Source organism: Lagopus muta, chromosome 1 (genome assembly GCF_023343835.1).
Source record: "Lagopus muta isolate bLagMut1 chromosome 1, bLagMut1 primary, whole genome shotgun sequence".
NCBI classification, from domain to species: Eukaryota; Metazoa; Chordata; class Aves; order Galliformes; family Phasianidae; genus Lagopus; species Lagopus muta.
Genome location: NC_064433.1, coordinates 92,857,300 through 92,882,121, shown reverse-complemented (window position 1 = coordinate 92,882,121; position 24,822 = coordinate 92,857,300).

Below are 24,822 nucleotides of genomic sequence, written 5' to 3'. Positions count from 1 at the left end.
AGAATATCAACAAAACAGGGAGAAAGCTGTTGTCTATAAAAAAGCAATAAAACACCCAAACAACTGGGTCAAAATTAGTCTGTGTTTATTTCTGTCACAAAGATAACTTCTATTTGTTCATCTTTGGCTTTGAGCTTGCCCTAGATCGAATTGCCCCTTCTCTTTCATCTGACTGACAGCAGAGTCAACCTGAAATTTTTTTGGTTCTTTGTGTTTCTCATCTCCTTTTTTCAACCTTCATTTTTCTCTTTGCCTCTCCAGAGATTCATCACTGTAACGTGCACCTCCCAAGTGTTATCTTTGAATTGTTTGTTAGTATATGTCTGAATCAAAGAGAAGGGGCAGAAAGTGTCCTGGCTGATGTGCAACCTTTTAATGATTTTCTTCTGCAATCACTCACAGAATGCCATTTGAGGAGCAGTGAAAGAATGACTTTCAAAACCCAAGTCATTCTATGATTCTGTGATTCTAAAACAAGTCCTCAGATCATTTTCTTTACATCAAACGCTTATTCTGAATCTCAAGTATATTAATTTCTCAATCTTGTTAATCTTCAGTCAAATTAAAAAAAAAAATCAATCGAAAACAAAAAAAAAATCCAAATATTTGAAAAATAACCTAACTAGTCACTGATCCCAGCTAGTTGGATTAGTGATCAGGCTTGATCTCAGGTACTCAAAATATTCCGTTCTGTGACTGCTGTGACTAATGTATTACTGCAGAAGTGAGGACTGCCTTAACATCCTTTTCCATCAAATTAAAGGTATTAAGTTGCCAATATATCTCAGGCTTTTTGTTAGATGCCGCTGAAATCTGCATCTTAAGATTGTGGGTTATTTTTTGCTCTGAGGATAATTTGAAAAGTGATTTCAATTGTTTTTGTCGAAGTCAAAAAAATTCATCAAATTATACTTTCATCTCACTTCAAAAATATCTTAGCAAGAATTGAGCTGGTTTTTGTTTCTTCTTTTTTTATGGCGTTGCTTATATTTTGTAATTGTGCAGGACATTTGTCTATGAGATTTGCTATTTTACTGCCAACACAACTGTTTAGTAGATATACATGTTTGCTTACAGTTCTAACTGTTTTTCAGTATAGATACACTCATATGTATGAGTATTGTATAAGTATTTTGTAGTACACGTATGCACATATATATATATGTGCATCTTTATATATATATATGTATATATAAAGAATACTCATTAAAATACAGCTTGACTTCTTGTTGTGTATACCTTGACACATTTAAAAAAGGATAACCTTATAGAACATGACTACAGTTCTCTCACATTTTAAACCAATATAAAGAAGGAAGCAACTCAGTGCATTTAGATGAATTACACTCCTTCACTTAAGTTATACCATGACAAAATGTTTCAAAATGTGGATTTCCTCAAAGATAACTTCATTTTTTTCTTTCAGTCTGAGACTGTTCATAATTTTTGAAAAAGTATCTTTGGCTTTGTGACAGTGACCCTTATAAACACTCCCAAGTACAATGTAAAAACACTTGCAACCTTCAACCTATCCATAAATCCCCATAAAGTCCGTAAAATCCAAACTTTTACCATCAAAGTTGTTCAAATTCTGCTAATGTATACACCCAGTAGCACAGCCATCATGTCTGAGCTAATGGCAACAATTTCATGCCTTGAGACCATTTTCTATGCTCTGAAAAGTGTGTTCTGCTGGGCAAATTCAGTGCACTGCCTTCATAATTGCAGCAGTGATGAGCACTTCTATAAAAACTGCAACTAGATAAGCTGATGTCATTTTTATAACTTTTGAACAGGCTCCCATCTACAAAATGAAAGACTTGTCTTCTTCAACACTAGCAAGTTCAAATATATAGTATTTTCCTACCAACTGAGCATTTGTATTACCATACCATCAACATCTGCCATAGGCTGACATAATAGAATAAGAGGCATTACTTTCAGAGTAGCCCTTGTACATGAGAGATTTTTGATTTAAAAGCCCTTGCATTGAATAAAAGAAATAGTTTCACACATATTTTTTCTTTTCGGGATTTCTAGGATTTCTGAGCTAATAAGAATCTTACTCTTAAGTGGAAGCCATTGTCTCTGTTATCTTCAGAAATAATTTTGGACATAATTTTAACTTATACAAAATTTGGCACTGGGTGGTCTCTTGTTTTTCCACAATCAGTACAGCAATGAAAAAGGAAGCCCAAGCTATTCAATTACAGACATGACCATGCTGTGTCACATACTTACTTGTGCTGTATTAAATAATAGCTTAAACAAGGAAAATTTGCTGTAGAAAAAATTTATGACAGCCTTTGAAATACCCGTGGAATCGTGGCTAATTTCATGTCTTTTCTATAAAAATATTCAGAAATACTTTTTGAGTGGAATTGCATTGTGTAGGAGTACTTTATGCAATCAGTAAAATATATTCTTATTACATGCCCTGTACCTGGAGGATTCAAATTTATACAGTAACGAAATTATCCCTCATTACTCATATTTCATGTTTTGTATATTTAAGTTAGACGTTGCTGTTATTATTAATTCAGCTGGTGTGAAAGATGGTGCATGACAGCATAAATATAGAAGGCATCCTAAAATACTTCATAGAATCTGTTGATAGGTATAATTAAGAAAGGAACTCCCATTAAGCAGAGAAGGCTGTTTGATGGCTTCCAGGATAACTGAGATTATGTTTTTAAATGTGAGATTGAAAAGAAAAAACATTCTTATACAAACTTTTAAGAAAGAGAACATGCTAGGGAAAGAACTGGCATTTGTCCTTAGTCACTTAGTCAATATATTTTTATTATATCTTTAAAAACATATTAAACAATATTTTAAGAATCTGGCTTTGAACCACAGGGGGAATAAAATAGAGCAAAGATAGATATTTGTTCTGAAAATTCAAACTATTGTGACTGCATTTCAGGGCCTGGTGACATGCCATGCACGTTATTACTAACTTTCAGGGACAGCATGGGTTAAGATAGGAATGTCATTTCAGGCATTCCTAGCTATGAATCTGAATATCTTATTGTTTTACTGAGGTTTAAGAGATGTGGATAATGAATCTAGGCCATATTTTGATACCTTTATAGATGTTGAATTGCATCTTATGCAACATCAAGTTCCATTGAAATCAGATGGTTTTATTTCAAGAGAAATGTTTGAGTCCATGTGGTGGAATGTTGTTCTTTGACAGCATTTGTAGGTGAAATCATACAATAAAACATTATTGCTTCTGTCAAAGCAGGGTTTAAAAATTACTTTTCTATACAAATTGGAAAAAATTCTAGGATAATTGTTCCTGGTAACACCATTTCAGTTTCTTTTTGAACATGTGATTGCTTTGCCACAGAGAAGTAATGACAATAAGAGACTAACGTGATATCAGAAAATGCATTAAGCCATAGATATGAGTTATCAAAGTTATGACACTGAGTCAAGTTTTGAACTGAAATCTAGATAGGAATTTAGTGCTATGATGTCAACAGCTGCCATAGATCATTGTAAACCATTTCAGTCTATGGAACTCAGACCTCGTGGGTATTAATATCAACAATTGCAAAGATGTACATTCATAAGCACCATGAAATTAAATCATGTTAATGTTTATCTTTTTCTTGCATGCTTTTAATATTATCTTCCACAAACAAAATCACAGATAATTCCATTAAAACAAATTTTAAACTACTGTTGGCAACCATTTAGTCTCTTTCACAGTTATTTTGGTCTACCTGAATCTGTGTCACAGTCGTAACATTGGAATAATTGTAAAGCCTATAACTGTAATATTGCTAATGTTGAAACACCTTCAGTAACCTCATTGAACACTGTTTCAATGGAATTTACAAAGTAGCTCTTTGTAAAATTGGTATGTGAGAGAAGAAGCAGCAGAAATTAGCAATGGAAAACTTCTGGCTCAAAAGCACACTTTATTAATTTAGTTGAACATCTAGTTTTAGCATGATCTTAGCAGATTGTGTCATCACAAAACCTCACAACATAAATGACAGAAAATACCAAGATGGAATTGTGCAGTTCAAGCTTGTACAATAATGAATGCACACTAGGTATTCTTGCCATTATGCCACCCCTTTTTGACTTCAAAGATGGGTTTTATGGAATAACCTTGTCTCTGATAATAAGCATCTTTGCCTTTCAATCCTTTGTGGCTGCACTTGTGTCTTCAGCAAGTTTTTTTAGGGGGATTGGTGTTTGTTCATATAAGAACATCATGGGATATCTTCTGGGGTACTATAGGGAATGAAGTAGAAAAAGCAGTGTAATCCTGTCTACATCTTTCAGATGCTTGGTTTCCAGTTCTACAAACAGCTTAGAGAGAAGCTGCTGAGTCTGTTCCACTCCCCCAGGCAGTTAGTTCTTCACTACTGTCAAGCTGACAAGGCTGGTCCCTGCATCATGATTTCTGTTTCCACAGGTCTGAGTGTTTATATTTGTTGTAGCAGCTGAAAAAATCTTTCTGTGTCTATTTCCAAGGTTTTTGATGCTGGTTGTCATATCTCCTTCCTGACAATGTTTACTGCAGTTAAGATGTGAGGATTTCTTATGACAGTTCACTGGACAGAAGCACAGAGCCCAGAAAAAGAGACATTTGCACTGACCCCAAGATTGCTTTCAGGAGCTCCCACTCCCTCTGTGCCTAGAGCAAAGAAGGGTCATGCTTCATGAGATATACTGAATGGCATGGGGATTCCCCATGTGCTGAATAAGGATGGTCATCAGATACTCAAGCACAACAGAGGTGATCTCCTTCCGACTTAAGCAAGATGGCTTGCTTTTTATTAGGAGTCATACTGTGTTTTTAGGGCTGTTATTTTTGCCATGCAGAAAGCTTCATTACTTTGTGTGTAACAAAAAGAAAGATTCTGGCTGTAGAACAAGATCTTACTAATATCTTCATCAGAGTAGTTAACTCAGTTGATCTTTTCATAACAGAAAAATCATCAATATGTGGTTATTTTATGTGTACCATACTAATGCTAGCTTCCCCCACTGTCTTCTACTGCTACCCAAAATCTGCAGTCATCTCTAAAGGCTTCCTGTGCTTCCAGTCTCCTTTATTTTCTTCTCCTCTTTGCTCACCTTTGCTTCTTTTCTTCTTCAGAACTGCTCATTGAATGTCTACAGAGATTTTTGGATATTGCATCCCAGCTGGCTATGAGTCTTTTTTCATGGAAACAACATAGAAAGATTCATGACATGATGGTGACTGTCTCTTGTCCCACTCCACACCATCTGCTAATACTGCCACTTTGCCAAACTTCTTCTGCAGAACAAATGAATGTTAGAAATTCTCAGTCCAACAGAAGGCAACTCTTATCCTGTCTCTAAAAGCTGCAAAACCAATCCATCTGAAAATCCCCAATCCTCATCCTGAAGATCTCAAAGCACACAAAAAAAGTTAAAATTTTACATCAAGTGTTAAAATCCAAAAACACTGAAATTGATGAATGTGAAATAAAAAGATCCTAAATGGACCCCAAAAGTGCTGGCAAGAATTTACACTAGGATCTGATAGTGAAAACAGAATAGATTCCTATAGTTGGGCTAAAATTTGCCTGTGGATTCCAGTGGACTTATTCACATAGATCCAAATAGAGTTTTCAGCCTGAGTTTGTAGGAAATCATGTTTGATTTTGTATTGGCATCTTATCAGTTACAAATGTTACCATTTCTGTTATTGTGTGTATATACAATTATATACTCTTGCCACATTGATATCAGCAGCATATTAGGAAGGTAAGAAAGTGGAAAAAAATCTAAGTATAATTACTTTACAACATAATCAAATGACATTATCGAGCATTATAATGCTTCTATGCCATGCACAGACTGAAATTTTAATTTTTACTCTTGATATGATTGTTATTTTATTGCTTTCTTGAAATTGCTATTTTCCTTATGAGATAGTTTCAGGGCAAACAAATGAGATATAAGTATGGGTGATGAAACCACCAGGTTAAATTACTTCATTCTGGGTTTAGAGGTTATAGATAATTCTTCTTGATTTAGTAAAAGTTAGGAAAGTACTTTAAAATAATTGAGACCCAATTGAAGCTGTAGGAAGAAAAGATGGTAGATACAGATGTACAAATACAATATTAAAGCATAGCATAAGTAATGTAATAAATTCTCCACTTCCAGTTTGAAAGCAATTGGGAATATGAGCATTTTCAGAAATTGATGTTGATGTCAAATGAATTCAAATGGTACATGCATTATGAGTAATATGGAACAGCATAAAGTATGCTCAGCATAAATTGTGGCTTAGTAATTAAATTGTGACTTAAAACGTTGTCCCCCACACAATAAATGAGTTGCCTGTAAGTTTACTTAGATACATTCCATCCTGCTTCCCAATCCTTGTCTTATTTAAATTTAATGAAGTTTTTCTAGTTAATCCTTTTTCACACATTCAAAATTTCTAAAACATTTGCTTCTGAGCTTCTGAAGTTTAATCACTGAACTTTTGTCTAGCAATCAAAGAAGCACTGCATCATATTGATTGCTGCTGCCAAGAGCCTCTCAGTCCTTAGGACTCTGGGCAATTTTCTTGGGGGATTGGAGCCAACTGGGGCCAGTAACAACCAACTCACCTCTGTCTCATCCACTGCCTGTTTGTAAAAGAAAGTTGCAATAAAGTCTATGATCTGCAAACTGCACCTCCCAGCAGCCAGTAATTTAATAGTTAATCTTTCTCATACATAGTCTCTGTTTAAGATGGTCACCCATTTTCAGCTCACAGACTTCAGTCTGAGGCTTCTCTGATTGTGAAGCTATTAAACAAGCTTATTTTACACTGGTTATTCTTCCAATAGAACTTCAGTGATTAATTTATTCTACTGTCCGATGGCAACATCTTCCTGAACGCACTTCCACGTGCTATGGTCTTGTACACAGTTGTAGTATTGTTCTTTCAATATGAAAAATGCCTGCTTTCATCAGAGTCAAAGAAGGGCTTGTATGGATCAAAACACAATCACTTTTCCAACTATAGCAGTTTGCCCAATGAAACACATTCCCTCTCCTATAATATCCTGCCATATTGAATGTATTTATGATTCTCTGGTCATTGACATGATGTGGAACTGGCAGTGTCTGGCTAGCAATTAAAAGCAATATGCTGTATATGATCTTATGTACTGCAGGCACCAATCTCAAGGTTCCGTTTTGAAGCAAAAATAACACTTCAGTCAACTGAAAAAACAACAATCATATTTATGAAATCTTGGTGCCATCAAAGTCAATAGTAAAACTTCTGTTAACTTCAGATAAGCTGGTATTTATAGTCTACCCTCAAATGACATAGAGTGCAGAAAAATTGGGCCTTGAAAATCAGTCTGCCAGGCAAACACAGAGAGCCTTGCAGCTGTAATGTCCTCCACTCCCTTTATGTGTAGTAGAATGGATCCATTAGCTCCTTTATATCAACACTCCTGTTTGAAGGCAACTCTTAAGATCACGGGTGACATTATAGATGATGTTATGTTTTCCTTCCATTAAAGCCACCTACCTTTGTACTCTGTGTGCACAGATAGAAACATCCCAGAACAGAGTGAGGTAAATTTTCAGAAAGACAACCATTGGTTTCCACTGATGGAATGAAATAGGGATTTAATTCCTTTCATGTACTTCACCATCACTACACTTTGTACCAGGAGGGAAATTTCTCCTTGCAGTCACATTTTCAGGCTTTTTTCCCACATTCTCATTGTTGAATATGAGAAAAACCTACCATCAAAGCTTTTGATGCATGCACTGCATTTCACTAAGTTTACAGTTATCTAGAAGATACAATACACAGGTATTGTGTGATGTACATTCCTTCTCCATTTTCACTACATTTGTCTATATGGAGAGTTTAAAACAGCATCAGATTTTTTCTAAACTATGATTGCTAATCTTCTGAGAACATGGATCAGTCACAGCCTTACAAAGAAGACATGCCTTGCTACTTGCTGACACACTCCCCACTTCCTGATTTTGTGTCTCTTTTCAAAGAGCTCCAGTTCTGCTCTCTGACTGGACTTGTGGGATCTCTGCAGTCAGTGCCTAGACTGCAGCCACAGCAACCGTGATGGAAGAACACTTTGTGCAACTTCCGCTGCTGCTGAGTCCAAGCTGGAAAGGAGGGGGAAGGGAGAAGATGGCAAGATCTGAAAAGCATTCTCTCTATTTTTTTTATATATCAATCTCTTTAACACTTCTTTCTCCATTTCTGAAAGTCTGAAATGGTTCACAGATGCACACTTCCTTGTTCCTCTTTGTGGAAGGTCCCATAGCTCTCAGGGTAACTGTACTTGCAAACAACACAGCGTCATCCCAACTGAATCCCCATTCTTTTCTGTAAGTACTACTTTTTTTTTTTCCTTATGGAATATTATTTCAAATATCCTATATGTGTTTGATCTCTTCCTGTTTTAAATAAATGTCAGTGACATTTGCTATTTTGGGGAAGTCAGAATGGGGAACAGACAAAGTTTTTTAGGCCTAAAGTCTTCTTTGTCAGCCTGTCAGCTTTACTGCATGACAAGTGATAAGGCTTAGATAAAAAAGCAGGACTGATCCTACATCACAATAAAGAATGAACTCCTTTGCTTAAAACTGTAGTCACATGAATGCAGTCACTGAATAGTAAGCTAATCTTTGAAGCTTAGTATTTTCAAAAAATGTTTCAGCCATTAAAGATATCTACACATGCACACAAGTTTTTCTGAGTAGCTGACACTTTATTTCTACTGTTGGTAACAACTGGATGACCAATCAAGTGCTCCAAGCACAAATACCAAATCAGCAAATCCATAAATAACGGTGCTAAAGGAGCATACATAAAGCAGGGAAAACTCTTTTCAAATGTTTCAGTGAAAATCTGCAAGAATGCTTGGCCAAGGTTGCTGATTTCTCAAAGCTTCGGTTGCACATGGAAGCCTCTCATTGCACTTCATTTGTTTATGTATGCCTTGTAATATATCATCAGACATACAACTTTTTTGGTTGAATATTCAAGTACTTTTCTCAGACTATACAGACTTAGGAGTGAAGCAGAAGTTGTGGAGGCTTGTGTTAAGCTTTTACAGTGACTCAAACATAAATATCTTTATCAAAGATATGTTTGACTTGAAAAATAGTTATTCTCATAACTTCCAGTAGAGGCTTTAATGCCTTTGCATGAGTCCTTAATCTTATACTGTAGCGACAAAAAGGAATGAAGTGATCAACATTGTGTGCTTGTTTAATGTCACAGAAAGCAGATTATTATATATATCGTGATATACTATTATATTATATTATTATATATACCGTTATATACTATATACTGCAAAGTTTGTTACTGTTATCCCAAGTGACAACAAAGTCACTATTATCATATCTGCTTTGTGATTTTTAGGTCATATGCTATCATCATCACAGTGCTCTGTGAAAGATGAAGCTGATTTGGTCTGGGGTTGTACAGCCAGGAAACATGCAACCACCAGAGAAAGAAAAGGGAAAAGAAAAGCTGTGTTGCTTTTCAGACAAAAATACTTGAGGTACAGAAAAAAAATCTACAGACATGACAAAAAATGTAGAGACACTAGAGAAAACAGATCCAGGATTAAGCTGGTTGAATTCAGCCTTGAGAAAAGGAGACTGAGAGGGGACCTGATCCAGGTCTATAAATATCTAAGGTGTGGGGGGCAGAATGGCGAGGCCGGACTCTTTTCAGTGGTGAGTGGAGACAGGACAAGGGGAAACGGCCAGAAACTGCAGCATAGGAAGTTCCGCACAAACATGCGCAAGAACTTCTTTACAGTGAGGTGACGGAGCACTGGAACAGGCTGCCCAGGGAGGTGGTGGAGTCTCCTTCTCTGGAGACGTTCAAGACCTGCCTGGATGCCTACCTGTGTGACCTGGTGTAGGGAACCTGCTTTGGCAGGGGGGTTGGACTCGATGATCTCTGGAGGTCCCTTCCAACCCCTACAATTCTGTGATTCTGTGATTCTGTGAATTGAAAGGTTCCATATAATTAGAAGACATTTTGCTGTTGTAAAAAAATCCAGTTCCCATCTCATGTTTTTCCCTATTGCCATGACTACCTGATGGCTGTCAGTGTGATTAGGCCTTTGGTCTTTTGATTTCACAGAAGAAAATGCAACGTTATTTCAGAGCTTCTTATGTTCCATCTTCCTCACTTCATATCCTTAAAAGTTCGGTATTTTTATCTTCCCTCTTTCCATAATATTATTCATCATACATTTTATTTCTGTGAATATTCAAATATTTTGCATACTACAGTTCAGTACCCACTCATATGTGACCTGAAATAATCTACAATTAGAAAACTTTTCTCCATTTTTTGTAGCAAGGCATTAGTTTCATGATGATCTTTGTTTGCTGCTAATGCTAGTGCCAGTGCTTATCAAGATACCTCTTTAGTAAAGACAAGAGACTATTATGGAAGTGATAGATACATCTACTGCTTTTATATTTATAGCAAATTTTATCCATCCTTACTGCAGTGCACGATATTTTATTTCAGAAGTGTGTGATTATGTAAATAAAAACCATTGAAACATCTTCATGTTAGCAGAAGAAATAAAGGAGAAATTAACTACAATGAGAATTCCTCTCTTTTTCAAAAATATTTTTATATCCAATTGTCAGTGATTTGTCACTGTACCACATTTCTCTCTCATGTCTTTATAGGATTATTACTTATCAGGTTTTATAGAAATTTTAGATACAGCATAAAGACAAGACAAGTGAAGCCTGAGGGACAAAGCATTTGATTTATGTATGCTTTTCCTGTGTGTGATAGTAAACAAATGAAAAAGCAAATAAAGTTTTCCACCAGATGTACAAAACTAAACCCACAGGAAGGAGTTGCAAAGGAGAATGGCATTAATGGCAATTTTAACATAGTCAAACAATCAAAGGAATCTCTGGTGTAGCATTACTTTAACAAGAGTGGTAGTGAAAAACTTGCTAAAAGGAAAAAAGGATCACCTTCTTTTCACAGTGAAATGATGACAAGGCCTGCAGAGCATGCTAAAAAGAGCAAACTAAACATGGTAATTAGACTTTCTGCTTGTCAGTGCAGTCTCTGAAGACTTAAGCAGGTTCAGCTAAAATGTTGAACTAGAAGAGAAATTGCCTGCAAAAGCTAAGATGATGGCCAAATGTTACTGAAACGTGTTCTGTATTTCAGATTTTGTGCGATTGGTTTGTTTGTTTTCCTGTGCTATTTCAGTTCAAACAGTTTATTCTTGCACCCTGCTGCCATTGCCAGTACTTTGGAACAGCTAGGTTCTGGGGTCTATAAAGAGGTGTGAGGGTGGCTGGCTCTTGGAAAGTGATACACACAGATCCTCTTCTCTCTATCTGGGACTGTCACAAAGAAATAATGTGGTTGAGTCACCATTCCTGGATGTGTTTAAAAGCCATTTGGATGTGGTGCTCAGGGACATGATTTAGCAGAGGGTTGTTAGAGTTAGGGTAGTATGGTTAGGTTGCAGTTGGACTTGATGATATTTAAGGTGTTCTCCAACCTGAGCAATTCTGCAATTCTGCAGTTCTATGATTCTATGATTCATACTAAGTTTCACTAATGGGAATAGCAAACAGTTCCTTTCATAACAATACTATGTATAGTGTGGCACTCCCCTCAACTTTAAATAAGAGAATTTCCCTATTTTATGCCATTTTACTACAATTTTACTACTCTTACATTGTACTGGAATTATCTTCTGCTGCAGATAAGTCTTTACAATATTAATCACCAAAAAGTATTTGGCTGTTACTTTCTGTACTTGGCGTACCAGTAGAACTTTCAGAGGGATGGTGCTAAGTTCCTCAGTTATGATATCAGTTTAATGATCAAATCAAGGAGCAATTGTAATTTACAATGATGTATCTAAACTGGATCTTGAAAGCTCGTTTATTTTGAGAGTCATTTCCTACTTCCTCAGCCACTGTGATTATCAGGCTCCTTTGAGGCAGCTGACCTCTAGCTGGAAAATTAGTTTTAAGGTGGTTTGTGTCAGCACTGATATATGCACTGGGCAACATTCAGGTGCCCTGTGCATAGAGTCCCTCAACTATTTGGAATACATTTTGGTGGAAGTCATTTTTACCACAAATTATAGGAATGCAGGAAATACTTCTTTGTTTTCACATCCTCCTTCCTGCTGTGAATCTCTCTTATCTCAAGGGTTTTCTCCACTCTGGTATATCACTGTGAAGCAGGAGTTGCTACAACCATTTCAGAGTTATTATAAGATGACTGTTGCCATGCTGAAATCTTCAGTGTTGGGGTAGCAGCCATGAGGTGGGGAGGATACTGATATTTCTACAGTAAATTGTCTGAAATTTTAGATGATTAAGTAAAATTCAAGCAGGTTCCCTCCTCTATTATGCCTATGTCTCGCTCCAATTTATATGAGGGAGAGGAGGTTCTTTTATTATCTATATACCCGGCGTGAGATTAAGAAACAACGGTTCAAATGTTGGTCCAACCAGTTTATTACAAATCTTAATCAGGGAAATGGGGAAGGGGAGGACGGACACTATTATGAATTAGGGTAATGAGGAAGGGAAGGAGGGCGATAGAAAAGATAGAAAAGAAGAAGCAAGGAGTCTTTATAGGCAGCAAGAGGGACATAGTCACCACCATGGATCCAGAGAGGTTCGTAGTTCCATCTTTGATCCTCAGTAGTGGTGGGTCGTCAGGCAGAGTTGTTCTGTTGACAACGACGACGAAGGACCACGACTATGATGATGATGGCTCTTTTTCAATGCTTCAAAGTGGTTGAGTCAGCTGTCTTTGGAGTGACAGCTCAAATCCAAAGTGGTCGAGTCGGCTCTCCTTTGAGTGACAGCTCAAACCCAAGGTGGTTGAGTCAGTTCTCCTTGCAGTGGCAGCTTCTGGCTCTGGAACCTCAGCAGGAAATTCCTTTGTTCTTACCTTTCTGGCCTTGCTAGCAGATAAGAGGAAGCAGGGAGGCACCAACTTTTATCTTGCCTTCGCAGGATACAATGGTATCATCCCCCAGCCTTCCATAGCAAACAGGAGTTATTTGGTCACAGGCTAGATCTTCTGCCAGTAAACAGTCCTGAGCACTATCTTCCGAAGGCAAACAGCTCCAAAGGTGTAAAATTGTCCACACAGCGATGTTGATTGCCACACAACACCCATCACTTGCCTCCTCAACAAAATACCTCAGGAAGCAAGCTTTGAGCCAAAAAAACAAAGAAGGTTTCTCACACCCTAATAATTCCAGACTAACTTGGATCTCTTAATAAATGAATTTTTGTCCAGTTAAGGCAGCTTTTCTCACAGCACTTCTTTGGGATGTCCCACAGCATTAGTGACTGTGTATTCTTTCACCAACACCAGCAGTTTTCTCTGCCTTGATGGAGGATCTCACTACAAATGCAGCCCTACAGCAGCAGCAGCCCCTACTCCTACCCTCCATGTCAAGCCTGTTCAAGTCTCCCTGCTCTGTCCATTGCAGTGGGTAATGGAGATGAAGTAGAAGCAAAGTTACGTGGGAGTAAATGGGCCCCAGTTTCCACTTCAATAGTTCTTTTTGTTCCTTCATACATATCTTTCTTTTGACTTTTCACCCTACAGTTTCACTTATTTTTCTGTTCTTTCTTCCAATAGTAGAGCCCCTTGGTGTTTATCTTTCTCTATATATTCCTGTTTTACATATGTGTGTCACTTCATCTAATTACCCTAAGTCACACACCCACAAAGACAGCTTCTATTTCCTCTCCAGCTCTCAGGCAGCAGAAGTTTCTACCAGACAAACCTTGACTTTAAATTGGTTTTGAGCAGCTTGTTTTCAGTGAAGAACTTGGAGAAGCAGATGAAATTGAAAAGAACTAATCTTAAGAGTTTTCACAACTATGAAGCTGAAATAGTGACATTAGTTCCCAGAATACAGATTGAAAATCAGTATTTTACCTTTTGGAAAATGAAAGAAACAGTATGAATAAGTGTAACAAGACATTAAAACATAGTTAAGTATAAATCAAAGGCACAAATTGTAGAAAAGTTAATTGTTTTTCTACACCTTCATGAATTGTGCAAAAGTCTTCTCACTTCGGATAGAGGGAATATCTCCTGTACTGAGGGAATTATAGTAAAAACTTTATGCAGGAATCAAATCTGAAAAAATTAAAAAGAAAGCATTTATACAAGATCAAGGTATGTATCATGTCCCTGCTTGATTTTTCTCGGGATAACCAACCAGGTAATATACCAACAAGGTCTGTTTCTATATATTTGCAACTGCTGTTTCTGATTTGTTCCACTGCTGATACAATCAATCTGAATTCATGATATCTGTTCTACCACAGAAATGACTCATGTTGGAAACAGAGTAAAATGTAAGAGTTCCTGTGATAATACAAACGGGTGTGACACAATGTCTTTACTACAAGGTCAGGCATGAGCAGATTGCTGATGAACTTCTTTTTGCGTATAAATTTAATTGCTTTGTCTGTTAGCTAACATCCTGAAAAATAAAAGTAGACAGAATGGAACAGGCTGATTTATATTTATGTATTCTATATTTGAAAGTTTTACCTATTATGAAAGTTATTGACTGAAATTGTGAGTGTTGCCTGAACATGAATATTTGCAGTGCTGATATTCCAGGCTAGCTTACTCTATTATTGCGTTTTCAGATAATGGTTTATGCATGTCTTTACTCAAGAATACACTAAAAATTGTTGTCCTGACTGCATTTATATTTTGATGCTGTGTACATTCATACTTAAGTGATATCCTGAGATTGGCTTTGTCCCTGAAAACCTACTTTGTAAATACCCAATTCACGAAGCAGAAGTGGAGTGTCATTATAGTTGGGATTGGCACTTTGTCATTATGCATTAGTTTGAGGAGCCAGTGAGGAGACGTGTGCTGCTGGCTGCACAAAGAAGGACTGATTGGTAATGCGAAGACTGAGGACATCTTTAGCTACAGCGACCATGATTCACTGGAGTTTGGGATCTTGCATGGAAGAAGTGTGAGAGAAGATTGGACTTCAGGAGAGCCAACTTCGACCACTTTATGGACCTAACTGGAGGTATCCCATGAGTTAAATCAATGGCGGGTATGGGAGGCTAAGATTAATATTCTAGCATGACCTCCTACAAGTTCAAGAGCAGTGCATCCCTAAGAGTAATAAATCAGGGAAAGGTAGCAGGAGACCTGCATGGATGAACAAGGAACTCATGGAAAAACTGAAATGAAAGAAGGAAGTTTATAGAATGTGGAAAAAAGGTCTTGACACTTGGAAGGAATAAAAGAATGTTTTTCCGGGTATACAGGTATGCCACAAGAAAGGCCCACCTGTAATTAAATCTGTCAAAGAAGTAAAGGATAATAAGAGGAGCTTCTTCATGTGTATTAATAATAAAATGAGGACTAAGGAAAATGTGGGCCCACTTCTGAATGAGGTGGGTGTCTGATAACAGAGGACACTAAGAAGGCAAAGTTACTGAATGCCTTATTTACTTCAGTCTTTACTGCTAAGGTTTGCCCTCAGGAGTCCCATACCCTGGAGGTAAGAGAGTGAGTCTGGAGAAAGGAAGACTTGACCTTGATCAAGGAGGATATATTTAGAGATTATCTAGGCAAACTCAACACTCACAAATCCATGTGGTGCATCCACAGGTGCTAAGGGAGCTGACAGAAGTGATTATCAAACCACTCTCTGTCATCTCTGAAAGCTCATGAAGAATGAGAGAGGTGCCTGAGGAATGGAGGAAAGCTAATGTCACTCCAGACTTCAAACCCAGGAACCCAGGAAACTAGAGGACAGACAACCTCCTCTCCACCCCTGGGAAGATGATGGAGCAACTTATTCTGGATGCTATTTCCAATCAAGTGGAAGAAAAGAAGGTTATCAGGAGTAGTCAACACCGATTCACCAAGAGAAAATCATACTTGGCCAATTTGATATCCTTCTGTGATGCTGTGACTGACTGGGTAGATAAGGGGAGAGCAGTGAATGTTGTGTACCTTGAGATTAGCAAGGCTTTTGACACTGTCTCCCATAACATCCTTGTAGATACACTTAGAACTATGGTGAAAATTTGTGGTGAATGAACTTAAATCCATCTGGCAACCAGTCAGCAGTGGTGTTCTCCAGGGGCCAGTAGTGGGACCTTTCATGTTCAGTATCTTTATTGATGACCTGGATGCAGGCCTCAGTAAATTTGCAAATGACACCAAGCTGGCAGGAAGTGTTGATCTGCCTGGGGATAGGGCAGCCCTATAGATAGATCTGGATAGTCTGGATAGCTTGGATGAGGCTAATGGGATGTGGCTGTGTAGAGGAAATGGACCTGGAGGCATTGGTCAATGCTCAGCTGAAGATGAGCCAGCAATGTGCCCAGGTGGCCAAGAAGGCCAATGGCATCGTGGCTTGCATCAGAAATAGCATAGCCGGCAGGGACAGGGAAGTAATTGTACCTCTGTACTCAGCACTGGTGAAGCCACACCTTGAGTCCTGTGTTTAATTTTGGACCCCTTATGACAAGAAGACATCGAGGCCCTGGAGCATTTACAGGAAAGTACAACGAAGCTGGTGAGGGTCTGGCACACAGGCCTTTTAAGGAGTGCCTAAGGGAGATGGGATTGTTCAGTTTGGAGAAGAGGATTCGGGGAGACATTATCGCTGTTTACAACTGCCTAGGGGAAAGTGGTGGTGAGGTGGAAGTCGGCCTTTTCTTCCATTTAACTATCAATAGGATGAGAGGGAATGGCCTCAGGTTGAGCCAGGGGAGATTGACTTTAGGAAATACTTCTGCAAGAGAGTGGTCAGGTGCTGGAATGGGCTATCCAAGAAGGTGGTAGTGTCATGGTCCCTGGAGGTATTCAAGAAATGTTTGAATGTTGTATTGAGGGATGTGTTGCAGTGGGAAATATTGGTGGTAGGTGGATGGTAGCACTGGATGACCTTAGAGTTCTTTTCTAACCTTGGTGATTCTATGATTCTGTGATTCTGTAAGCGTGGGATGGATGAGCGAAGAGTGAAGCAGACTCGGAATTGGCTGACTGGCAATGTTCAGTGTATCATGATCAGTGGTGCAGAGTCTGGCTGGATGCCTCTAAATAATAGTGATCCCTAGGAGTCAACAGTGGGTGCAGTCTTGTTCAATATCTTCATCAGTGACCTGGACAAAGGGATTGAGTGCAGCAAGTTTGCTAATGATACAGTGGACAACAGGTTGGCTAAGAACCAGAAGAGTGCCTTTGTGGCCAGGAAAGCCAGTGTTATTCTGAGGGACATTAAAAAGAGCACGGCAAGCAGGTCGAGAGAGGTGATTCTCCCTATGTAGATTTAATCTTAGGAGATTAATTTCCTTCAAATTGAAAAAAGGAAAGAAAAAAAAAGAAAAAGAAGTTAATGTATGCTTCTCCTTTCACTAGACATTTAGTCATAGTGAAACTGAGCATAAAGAAATATTTGGCCTGAAAACTGAATGAGATAAATAAAAAGCAATGGGGAAATGTCCAGAACCATGTTTGCTTTTTGTTTATAAGTATTTTCAGTAGTGCTCTTCATGTTGCTAAATAGTACTGTACCTAGCTCAGAATTCTTCTGACTTCATGATTGCTAAAACTTAGAAGCATCTTCCAGCTATTTTTGCAAGTCTGACTAAATAACAATGTCGGTCAGTGTAACAGTACAGTCAGAAAAAAATTGCTTCTGAGACACCCCTTTGGATTAGAACTTTATTAATTGGCAGTGGGAAATGAGAGCAGGAACAATTTTCTTTTCACAGGGAAGACATTAGGTTTTTGTTTGTAACTTGAATATTAAGGCAATAAAGCCTTGGTATGTTAATTTTTTGGATCTGAGTGTGCTTAGACCCTGTGATGAAGCTGTTTTGACATCAAGTGATGAGGGTGTTTTGATAGTGCGTTTCTGAGGTTGGGCTGTTTTGACACAAAAGGCTTTGACAAGATATTTGTAAGGTCACTGTGACTTACTGCTGCTGTTAATGTGGAAGTGATGTAAATGTAAATGTACTGATGTCTAATCAATGGAATAAAGTACTGTGGGATACATGCATAATGAGATGTAGATTAGCTAGTTTGGGTTATAAAAGAGAGTGTTTGAAAATGGCCATCTTGCTTTTCCAATCCTGTGAGGAGAGGGGTGTCTAACTAGGAAAACAGTGTTTGACTTTATAGTAGTGCCTCTTTCCCCTTTCTAACGTAGGCGAAAAAATGCACCTTTTGATTTCTGGTTAAGTAAATTTGCAACTTCCTGTAATAAACTTGCAAATTTGACTTTAGAAAAAGTAACCACTTTATCTGAGCCTTGTATAGTCACAGTCTGATCTTCTGTACATCTCTCAGAGGGAAAGTTGCTGGTGTAATGATTGAGATAGAATCTACATCACAATCTCTTGAAAAAAGTGACTGCTGTCATTTTCCTTTGTGATGATGTCTGGATAAAGCAAACAGACTCAGCAATACAATCTGAGGTTTTGGCAAAGCAAAGGCAACACTCAAGGAAAAAATGTGAGAAGCTTAGAACTATCTTTTTTAACATTTTTGGCCACCTTGTATAGGAGAATTTACATGGGGCTGCTACACAAATAGAGCAGCTTGTTGCATTAGTGCAAGATGTGTCTTACCACCCTCACAGGAAAGGGATTGATATCACAGCAGAAGAGTTGAGGAATTCAAGGATATTGGTCACAGAAGGTGAAGAGTGAAGAGAGTTTCATCCTTGGCTTCAGAATTAGTCATTTTTTATTTTTCCCCTTTCAGATTTGGTCTGTGTGCCTGTACATATTTGGATTTTTCTGAATGGCTTTTCCCCGGGTTTCTTTTCAATTTTTTATTTTATTTTATTTTATTTTTTTACTTTTGTAATCGTGTGTCTGTTATCTTCTCTAAAACCTACCAGAGCTTGATGAGAGCAATGGCAGTGAGTTGCTGCCTGGAGACCTTGTACAGGCCTGTACTTTCAGTCCCAAACAATCCCAATTTAATAGTTGTTGCAGTCAGATAGGAAGTTGCCTATAGGTAGAAAATATCACTGTAACATGATGCAGTTGATTTTACTTCAGCATGGCCTCGAGACAGGTCTTATTGACACACAGAAAATGTGCAGCAACCCCTCTTTCCCTGTACAATTCATACAGTGGTAAATATGAAGTTTTCCTTTCTGAAAACTATTTTAGAAATGTACAATAAGCCACCATTATTCTTTATAAGGTAAGAGCAAATATTAAGCAGATTGCAAACAAGACAGTCTGGCAGAAAAATTTAAGATATCCCATCAAGTAAATGCATCATTTTTTGCTTCCTTCAGTACCCTTTCACCTATCTTATCACTTCCATCAATCTTCAATCACTCTAATAATCTCCTCCTAGCCTCTGCAGCCCGCCGAGTGCACACAAAGCCCTGCACAGCTTTGTGGTTTCATTTCTCTTCTCTTTGCTTCCAGCAACACAAATAAGTGATTTCACAACTGGTGGAAGGGGGAGAAGAGGGAAAAAAAGATTTAACCTACCTCGACTAATCAGAAGCTCCTAACAGATGGAGGGAAACTGCTCCCTGCACCCAACAGGGAACTGAGCCAGGACTCTTCCCTCAGCACCAACTGCTGCCAGCTGAACATCTGAATTTACTCTCTTCTGGAAGCTCACAAAAGCTCTCATCCAAGAAAAAGCACCTTTTTCTCTCCCCATCCCTCCTTCATGCTACTCATTTCTTTGGGAGCACATGGCACAGCATCCTTCCAGCCTGATGAGCTTCAACATTGTTACAATGCATAAGTCATCACTTCCCACCCACTGTCAAATCCAATGTTTTGTTTTGTTGTCTGTTAGTTTCTTTTTTTTTCTTTTTTTTTTTTTAAAAAAAAGGAAATACTTTCTTTTTCTAACTTGGCCTACCTTTCTTTCTTTCTTTTTTTGGGGGGGAGGGAGGGAGTTGTGTGTGTATGTGTCAAAAAAAAAAAAAAAAAAAAAAAGGCTTAGAGCAAAATAGAGTGAACAAGAGAGTATTTTTTTTTTTCCCTATTACAGAACATAATTTTTGAGAATCAGCAGTCATCCCATTTTATATTAACGATAAAATGCTTTAACCAGGTCAGAAATAGTTTAAACAGTGTTATAAAAGCCAAGTCAAAGTAGCACATTTGATCTAGCCACTTGGCTCTTTGTGGGCTTGGCTTTCTTGTTTGGAAGAGAAACTCCATCCTGCACCTGACAAACCTCCAGGCTGAAGATGATACCTGTGTTCCTGTCAGATCACCAACCTTATCTGCCAAAATTAAATCACCCATTACACCAATTACTCATTTCCAGCTATTTGCCATGTCTAGACTGAGTAACAGGTAGAGAGTATGGTATTTTTTGGAGTCCAGCTCCTGCCCCATCATACAGATGAGGGAATGCAGTTGATACTCCCTAGCTCCCTCCCTATGAAGAATTGTTATTCTAAGGAAAGCATTGTTGTATGACCTAAATGTGGGACTAAGAAATCACCCAAGGGCTGGATAGTCTGCAGTTCTCCAGTTTATACATCGCTTTGCAAGCCATGGCAAGATAAGATTTTGTACATGATGAAAGTAAGCGTTATTATTACCCAGTAGGTAGCAAGTTGCTATCTTGTACAGGCCTTGCACAGACAAGCAACTCAGTCTACTCTGACCAGGTAGGACCTGTGGGCATTTATTACAAAAGTTCTGTCAAGAGCACTCTACTTGTGGAAGTTCAGAACCATGACCCTTAACAAAAATTTACGTTCAATTCCCTTTGTTAGCTAGGAGGTCACTTGTTCCATGTATAATCAGCCTTAAATGAAGGAGAACCTTCCTTTACATAAATTGGTTTGAATAAGAGTTACATAGATGTCTGGCTAGGCACTAAGGACTTTCTGAAGTAGGGACTAGAAGCAGTCCTGTGACAGCATTGAAGTTCTTAGAATTTCAGTTTTGTAATTGTCTGAGTGCCATCTTAAAATATATTAACTATATTTTTCATAGAACAATACTTCTGCTTGAACTTTACACCATAAATCTCTGAAGAATTCTTCAATGTTCGCTTTTTGAAAAGTAAACACGAATTTCATCTATGTTTACGCTTAGTGTAGTCTTCAAAGGGATAACACGCATGTACCTCTTCCCCCCACACACATGCAAATATCTCATATAGACTAAAATGGAATCTTAAAATAAAAAACGAACAACTCCTATGGTTTTAGAAGATGGAATGAGAACAATACTGTAATTTCTGTTTTAATGCCTAGTGACATTGCTATAATGAAAATTATTCTGTGGCTTCTGTATGCAACATCCACTGGCAAATAATCCCATTACTTCTCTATATAGCTTGTCTATTTGTCATATGCACAACAATGAATAGGATATTACTTTTGTTCCAGAAAGACTTAGATGCATCCAGCAGCACAATAATCTAGCCTGTATTACAACTACAGTTCGACAACTTCTGCAGAAAGACAGATGCATAATTGTGGTTGATTTATTCTTCCTGCTGAAATCACCCTGTTTTTCCAGTGTAGTGAGGTTTGATATTTAAAAGGAGTAAAACTGAAATACAATAAATCTATTGAAACTATAGGAAGAAAAAAAAAACCAACAAAAGGCAAAACATTTATTTTACCATGTGAGTAACTATATTGGCACCAGTAGCCCAGAAAGTATGTTAAGACTCCATCACTGGAGCCCAACTGGGCATGGCCCTGAGCAAGCTACTCTAGGTAACCACACTTTGAGCAGAGAGTTTGGACTGGAGAGCCTCCAGGGATGCCTTCTAGTCTCAGCTACTCTGCAGTGCTAAATGGTAGCAGTTTCTGTACAGTCACAAAGGGATTGCTTCTTTTTAGATAGTTCCATGAATTCCTCCACTTGTCAGATTCAATAACATCAGTCATCTCTCTGTTTTTGTTATAGCTGAAGCTTATCTGAAATAAGAGGCACAATTCAGAGGTGATTTCTACCTTTCCACCAGAGTAGGCCGAAATAAAAGGGAGTTTTAAAGCTATTGCAATTATGGATGCTGAGTTAGAGATAACAGAATATACCTTGTTTAAGAGGGAATTGTTCACAGTCATTCATTTTAATAGTTCCTCTTTTTAAGTTTAAAGATTCTTCATCCTCTGAATGCAAAAATCTTTCAGGTAAATTAGAAATAGGAGCATAAATACATTATGACTTCTACATACTGCATTATGGAGTAGCCATAATGGAGACTTGTTCCATTCCTGAAACTTGACTGCATCCTAAGCTGGTATCCAATAAGGGGGAAAAGACAAAAGATAGGAATAAAATGTGGGAGGGCTAACTGTGTAACGCATGTGCCAAATGTGTTCACTAAGCCAGTGAAAGAGAATATGATAAACCATGATGGTTAATTATTAATAAGAAATAAACATTGAAAAGGGGAAAAGAATGAAAGAAAGGAGAATACTGACATTTGTAATGATTGAATGCAGCATGCTTAGGGGACTATCACCACACATCTGCTTTGTGACAAGTACAGTAAAATTAGTTATGGATCATCAAAGAGATTCCTAGCACTTAACAAAATGAGACTGAAAGTGCTTTTTTCCCCAGGTTCAGACATCTGGGAAAACATTAATCAAACATACAGATTCAGTGGGAGGAAAAATTTAGAAAACAGCAATGTTGAAGGAGACTGAGTGGGTAATATTCGCAGAAAATTAGATGTGAGTCTGCAGTGCAGCATCACAGCAGAAGAATCATTTTTTAATCACTTTCTTTTTAGTTTTTAGGTTTTTATTCATCTGGAAATGAAAAACTGACACACCTTTATTTGGGAAGGAGCAACAACCAATGTCTTCTTGTTTTTTTGGTTGTTTCTTTTTTTCTTTTTTCTTTTTTCTTTTTTCTTTTCTTTTTTTTTTTTTTTGAGAAATGGGAAATGGAAAATGGCTGATACTGCAAGATGCTCAGTGTTTCTTACTGAATAGATTCAGGCCTCTCTGCTGTGGAAGGGAGCTGGCCCTTTGAAGACCATGTGTGAGACTGGACAGCCTCTTACCAGTCTGTTGCAGACCAGCTGGAAGAGAATTCCAAGAAATGTAATACTAGTGATTTCTGAGAGAACTGACTTACAAGAAAAGATTAAAAATACTTTGATTACATCTGGATCCTGTGGAATGTAATGGGATCTCCCTATCATGCTGGCAGAAATGAAGAAATTTTGTGATATTAGTACTAGATAAGAGTCAGTTCCTCATTTGGATAAGCTAGTTGGCTCTCCCTTCTCCAGAGTGTAGGGGCAATCTCTTGGGAAGAGTTTGGCTTTCACCTAATGGCTTTTAACCTGTCTTGAACACTTCTTTTTAACCTAATTCAAATTAACAGGTTAAAGAGTCATGCTCTTTTAATCCTTGTGTTTATTATTATTTCTAGCGATTACATGATGGTCTCAAAAAATGAACAAGTGCAAGTACAGAACACTGGGAGAAAAATCACAGTGCAGATGGGTTTAAAACAGAAAGGGAATGATGCTCTGAAATCAACAGTTGACAACAAATATCAGCCGAAAGCGCTTCTCCCAGATCTACCTATGTGAGCTGCTTATTTGCACAAAAGCCTGAGTCCCCCTTCAGTCCTTCAGTTGCATATTCAATGCTGCACTATATCTCACTGAGTTTGCTTCTACCTTCCTACCACTGTGTTCTATTTTGTGTGCGTAGGTGATAAGCATTCTGAAGTCTTTTTTTTTTTTTTTTTTTGTATGTGTGCTGTGAACCTTACCTCTGTGCAACTGCAATTCTGGGACCAAAATCACATATAGTCATTCCTAGGTCTGCCCCTTTTGGAGAGTCTAATACTTATTCAAAGTGCTTTGAATAAAAAGTGTCCAGCATTGCATTGCTGTCTTTTCCAGTAGGTGTTAGATTAGGTATTGGGGAGGAAGGGGATTGTATTTGACATCTTGCTGTCTGCTGGCTTCTGCTCTACAATTCAGAGCTTAGAATCAGACCAGCTTATGTAACGCTTGAGGCCTTGTACATTATTATGATGACAAGTTTATCAATATCACTGCAGCCCTATTAGCAAAAGAAGATGTGCTGCTTGCTGCTAAGTCATACCTATTTTCTTCAGTGAAACAGATAGCAATATTCTCACCACTGTAATCATATTGATAGAGATGCCACAGATGAGGAAGGACAATTTAATTACCATCTAAGCTACTGGAGGATGATAGAAGGTTTTGGAAGCTGAGGGCAGATGTGCTGTAAGTAGACTACCAGCTGCTGGGCAGTACCTGACCTTGTCTTATAATTGCATGCCGCAGTTTGTACAGCTAAGAAAATGTAAAAGAGACAAATGGAGAAAAGCTCTTTCTCTCCAAAGTCACATTTGCTCTGGACACTAGATCAGGGATATCTTTTTTACCCTGTATGGAGAATAAATAGCGATGGTCATTGTTATTGTTTCAAATTCATTCAAATTATCATTTAAATCAAATTAAAGGGGCTCATGCCTTGTGTTTTTTCATGTAGCATTTTCTTGTGTTGCTCTTCCACAAACAACTGTATTGTTTCTTAAGGAATCATCAGACTATTCTGTGAAAACTTCAGGGATATATGGAAATCTCAGAGGTATCGAACAAAGGCCTTTTAAAGTGTCGAAACGCTGCTTTCCTTGTGTGCACAGAGTGGTTATGTTCCCACTGTTATCTCATTTTATTTTAAACTTAGTCTATTGAGCCATGAAAAATCTGAAGTATGTAGCTCATATTATGAGACTTGTAAAAAAAAAATCTCAGATGAATAAAACAAATCT